The sequence below is a fragment of the Puma concolor genome, chromosome B2 (assembly GCF_028749965.1).
Source record: "Puma concolor isolate L17-30 chromosome B2, mPumCon1.1.hap2, whole genome shotgun sequence".
NCBI lineage: Eukaryota > Metazoa > Chordata > Mammalia > Carnivora > Felidae > Puma > Puma concolor.
The window spans coordinates 16,712,432-16,718,501 of NC_141671.1; the positions used below are offsets into that span (position 1 = coordinate 16,712,432).

The window sequence follows — 6,070 nt, forward strand, 5'->3', positions numbered from 1 at the left end:
TTTCTTTCTTTCCTTCTTTCTTTCTTATTGAAATATAATTGACATATAATGTTATATGAGTTTTCAGGTGTACAACATATTGACCCTATAGCTCTATACGTTACTCAATGCTCTCCACAAATGTAGTCATTAGCTGCCATCATAAAGAATTATTACAATATTACTGACTGTATTCCCTTTGCAGGGAATACAGGACTGTATTCCTATTCCTTTTCATTCAGTGGCTTACTTATTTTATAACTAGAAGTCTATATCTCTTAATCCCCTTTATCTACTTCGCTCATCACCTCCACTCCTCTCCACCCTGGCAACCACGAATTTGTTCTCTGTATTTACGAGTCTGGTTTTTGTGTTTGCTTGTTCATTTGTTTTACTTCTTAGATTCCACATGTAAGTGAAATCATATGGTATTTGTCTTTCTCTGACTTATTTCATTAGGCATAATACCTTCTAAGTCCATTCATGTTGTCATAAATGGCAAGCTTTCATTCTTTATTGACTAATATTCCATTACATATATATATATATATATAATGTCCATTATATATATAATGTCCGTTATATATATATATATATATATATATATATATATATATATATATATAAATCCATTATATATAGTGGACATTTGGGTTGCTTTCATATCTTGGTTATTGTAAATAATACCACAATAAACATAAATATGCATATATATTTTCAAATTAGGGTTTTCATTTTCTTTGGGTAAATACCCAGTAGTTTCTTAAGAATTTAAAAACAGAAATAACTAGTTTTCTTAGGTGATGTATGAGAAAATAATTATTGGGATCCAAATGGTCCATTTATCTTCCTTTCCATCCATAGAGTGCTTTTACATTCTTACTTCTCATTTTCTCATTACTCCAAATCAAGAGCTGCATTCATCATGGGGGTATTTGGAGACTAATGTTGTCATAGCTCTGTGCCCATGTTTACAAGCTGTTTGAAAGCCAGCTTTAAGATCCTTGATAAGAAGTTCTATCAAAAGTTAAAATATTTTTCTTATATTACTAGGCAACACAAATAAAAATTGTTCTCAAGGGTCAGAAAGATTGTAATATGAATGCATCAATATGCTCCACACTAGGGAGAGAAAAAGAATCTACAGTCGGGCAAATCCACTGTATTGAGAGTTCATTGAGAGTCTCAAACTTAATTTTAAAAGGGGATTTGGATATGAAAAACAAACAGGAAGTCACATTTTTTGGCAAATGTGGAGAAATTCAAATCCCGAACAGTGGCAAAATTCTGCATTCACAACAGTTGGGTGGGCTCTAAATTTGCAAACATGCTATTTGAGCCCCTTGTCAAAGAAGGGGAAAACGCTTTAAAAGGCCAAAAAGCAAAGTCATGTAGGACATTAAGAAGTTGTTTGATTTTTTTTTTTCAAACTAAAGACTCTGATGAGTTATGTGTAAAGGAATCAGAAACACAAGGATTAAGCTTTACTTAAAACAAACATAGGTTTAAATGTGGGGAGAGAGCTATGGGCAAAGTTTGTTAAGAGCTTCCCTCAATCCCAAATATTTGCACAAAGGGTTGATTTTTCCAGAATGCAAGTTCTGTGTCTAGTTTGATGGCATCATTCACTAGAAATTGCCATTCACCTGGTGTTCTTCCGACCCAAAGAGAGCTGCCATTTGCACTCTAACACTTGTCTTCCCCCAATGGTAATTGATTGCTTTCTACGCCATGCTAGCGCTCGTTTACAAAAGCAGACTCGGAGAGCAGAAAATGGGCAGCTCCATGTTCTTGAACTTGAGGCGTGTTCTGTGCCTGAACAGCGCTTATAAACATTACCAGGTGCATCTTGTAGGCATTGTTTCCAGAATGGCCATGTCACGATGCTTCTGATGCGTCTCCAACCACTTTGGCTTAATTGGTTTCATGTGCCATTCACTCTAATTTTGTGGAAGGCTGGTTTTTCTCTGGCAATGGGTGACATTTTCCTGGCCCGGCAATCACATGCCTGGGAGGTTTCTACTTGAGTGAAGGCGAATTCTGGCCAAAGGAGCCTGGCTGACATGCGGGAGGCTCAAATCCTCCAGACACACAGAGTTACAGACAGAGAACAACTGGCGCCATGCTGTGCATTCCCACCCATCTTCAGCACGTTAGGGTGAGTCAAAGGTCTTCTCTTTGTTTTCAACAAGTGAAATTAGGTCTCCGGGATTTAAATGCCGAGTTAGAGCTCAGCTCAGAGAGTAAACGGGGAGACTGGAATATAATCATCTAAGTTAAATAATTGGAGTCATGGGTCTCCATCGTCTCCATACTTGACTGTGCGTTGGAATGGCCTAGGAAGCTTAAAAAAAATGCTGATGCCTGGGTCCCATGCCCCAGAGATTCTGGTATAAGTGGACCACTATGCAGTTTGGATATCTAGATTTGTTAAAGCTCTCCAGATGATTCCGCTGTGCAGCTGTAGTAGAACGCCTCTCGGCTGGGGCTTCAGTTTTGATTATCATAATGAAGCGAATTATTGGAATACGATCATGAAACTCAAAACTAGCTGCATATTAGAACCACCCGAGGTGAGTTTTAAGCTACTAATACTACTGCCCGGACTCCCCTCAGAACTTCTGATTCACTTATATAATATTAACTATGGTCTAAGCTCTGTTCTAAATGCAACATATGTATATACACACATACAATATATTATTCCTTGGCCTAAGTTCTAAGTGTGTTCTAAGTTACTGGTCTAAGCTCTGTAATAAATGTGTGTGTGTGTGTGTGTGTGTGTGTGTGTGTGTGTGTATTTTTTTGCAATGAGCCTATAAACTAGTTACTTTTAGTAGCTACCTCCGAAATGGTTCCAAGTGATCCTTGCTCCCTGGTACCAGGGTGTAGTCTCCTCCCACATGGAATCAGGGTTGACCTTTATGACCAATGAAATACAGCAGTAGTGATGGTGTATGACCTCAAGTCTAAGTCATAAAATGCATTGCAAGTTTCATTTGGTCTCTTGGGTGACTTTCTTTGAAGGAAGTGAGATGGTGTGCCATATGGATTCTCAAGCAGTCCAGTGGAGAGGACTCTGGGGACCGAAACCAAAACTTCCTGCCAAGGGTAAGCACCATTTTGTCATGCATGTGAGCAAACCACCTTGGAAGTGGATCCTCTAGTCCTAATCGAGCCTCCGGATGACTGCAGCCCTAGCTTAGAGAAACCCTGAGCTGGAAATGTCAATCCAAGCTGCGCCTGCATTCCTACGCAGAAAAACCATAAAGGATCTTAAGAAGATCTTTAGAAAGATCATATTTCATGTTGTTTGTTATGCAGCTTTAAGATGACACTATGATGATGATGATTATTATTATTTTATAGTTGGGGAAACTGAGTCATAAGGAAGTTAAGTAACTAAGTTAAAATTACAGAGCTATAAAGGGTGTACTTGGGGACTATATTAGGTAATTTGTTTTCAAAACCTGTTCTCTTAAAAATGATGCAATGAAATTGTTCATGCACATTGTCATGTCTCGCTTGATGGAGAAGTTACAATGGCAATAATAAGCCAAAGAAAGTAGGTGCATGCAGACATCTTACACATTGTGTATGCATTGCCAATCGTTTCAGAATTATTAGACCATCAAAATGCTGTCCTTCCCCTAATCATCCTACACTTTCTCTTCTTTCCTTTAGCACACAGCTTTGAAGGAGCTCTCGGGGGATCGACCATTCCAACCCTATGGGTTTTTTTTTAACCAATACCCCAGAACACAGTTATGAAGTCTATGTTGCAGATGGGTCAACAAATATATCTTCATATATAAATTTTTTTTCTGCTTTAAATTAAACCTTTATTTAGGTTTTACAAACTTTAAGAACTAAGCAGCTGTTTATATTTTAAAGAAATCCTTCTAGGCAGTGTAGAAAACATTCAGACGTTTAAGAGGCAGTAAGACCTCTGCTCTGTGTTTACTGGGTAACTTTGGGCAAAGCACTGAATGTCCAGTTGCCACTCAGGGATTCTAATTACATTGTGCTTGGATGGAGCCTGCACATGGGGTTTTGTAAAGCCCTCTATATAATTCAGAGTGCATCCAGAATTGCAAACTACTGATATAATCTCTTATAGTCTCAGTTTGGAGGTAGTAATATGGAGCCCTTGGTGGTTTTTGTGAGGATTAAGGATAAGTAATTAAGACAAAGCTCCAAGCATGGTGTTTGGCAAATAGCTGGTACATGATGGATGCTATCCAGGAGTATTTGAGGTTTGTTTTAAAAATTTTTATTGTGTTACACAAAGATTCAGTACTTGCTTAGATACATCCATTCATTATTTTTCCCTGGTGAGTCCTAGGGCTTTCATATTTAGAAATCCCTTTCCCTTCAAGTGTCTTATGATTTCATTTTTATTTTTATCCCACCTATCTGGAATTTACTTGAACATATAATGTAAGGTGAGGCTAGGAGTTACATTTTTTCTAAAGAGTCCATTTTCCCCTGACATGCCCTAAATCCTCTCCTTCAGCCATTGATTGGTAACACCTTCTTAGTTCTGTATTGGGTTTTTAGGTATATATCAGCATCTATTTCTGGAATAACTACTCTCAGAAATGGATTGTTTCTTTATTCTTGTTCTAGTTTTTTAAATGCTTAATTATTAAGGCTTTGAAGCATCTTTAATATCTGTTGGATTAATTCAAACATTTACCACCTTTCCTTTATTAACAATTTCTTCCATATTCTTGATGGAGGTATCTTTTGAGAGTATCAAGTTCTTACCCTGCCTTCAATAATTCTTTGTCAGCTAACAGAATCATTCAATTTCCCCATTAAGTTTCCCTAAATGGAAAGAAAAGTATACTATTTACTCAGGATCAAGGGATATAATCCAAAGCAGCCTACAGAAGGCCAACATTCCACTTGTCTAAGGTTCCATTTTTAAAATCCAAGCAACTTTGCCATCTATCTTATAATGTATTTACCTTTTTTTTTTTTTACAAATAGATTTTATTTTTATAGCTGTTTTAGATTCACAGCAAAATTGAGTAGAAGGTAGAGAGATTTCCCATGTATTTATTCCACACCTGTATAGCCTCCTCCATTATCAATGGCCCCACAAGAGTGGTACGCTTGTTGTTATTTGTGGAGCTGCACTGACATATCATCATCACCCAAAGTCCATAGTTTACGGTTCACTTTTGGTGTTGTATATTCTATAGGCTTTGGCAAATATGTAATGACCTATATCCACTATTATAGTATGATACAGAAGAGTTTCACTGCCCTAAAAATCCTCTGTGCTCTGCTATTCATCCCTACCTCCTTCCTCATTCCTGGCAACCATGGGTCTTTTTACTTTCTCCATAGTTTTTCCTTTTCCAGAGTGTCATCTAGTTGGAATCTTACAATATGTAGCCTTTTGAGGTTGGCTTCTTTCACTTAGTAATGTTCATTTAAGTTTCCTTTACGTCTTTTCATGGTTTGATAGCTCATTTCTTTTTAGTGTTACATTTTTTTTTCCTTCTTCAAATAAAATAACACTTCAGTAGATTAGATATGTGTTTATCCTGTTGCTTCAAGTAGCACTTGTTCCTTTTGCCTATCGTATGTGCCCTGGGAGTAGCCCAGTTTGGAAACCAGGACTTATTGGAAAAAGGCAAAGGTATATTACGACATACTCAACCCCTTTTGACCTATCTCTTGTTAGTTTACAGACTCACTTTCTGTCTTTAAAAAAAATTTTTTTTAAGGTTTATTTATTTTTGAGAGACAGAGACAGAGCACGAGCAGGGGAGGGGCAGAGAGGGAGAGGGAGACAGAACCGGAAGTAGACTCCAGGCTCTGAGCTGTCATCACAGAGCCCGATGCGTGGCTCAAACTCACAAACCTGGAGATCATGACATGAGCCGATGTTGGATGCTCAACAGACTGAGCTACCCAGGCGCCCACAGACTCACTCTGCCACACGTCAAAGACACTCAAAAGCCGCCACTATAAAACAATTTGCAGTTCCTCCATGACAGCGCTATGGATAACTGGCTAACATCTTTTCAGTTCTTCTTATTTGATATCGCAGCCATATGTAGATCATGCATTAAGG

The 6,070-nt window shown here is 37.8% G+C and overlaps 1 long non-coding RNA gene across 1 annotated transcript; it reads left to right on the forward strand.

Annotated features, from left to right (window-relative positions):
• The first annotated feature begins 1,851 nt into the window (after positions 1–1,851).
• LOC147580759 (uncharacterized) lies at positions 1,852–3,796 on the forward strand. The gene is made up of 3 exons (XR_015250770.1): positions 1,852–2,137; positions 3,007–3,090; positions 3,664–3,796. It is a non-coding gene; the product is annotated as an uncharacterized LOC147580759 (long non-coding RNA).
• The last annotated feature ends 2,274 nt before the right edge of the window (positions 3,797–6,070 follow it).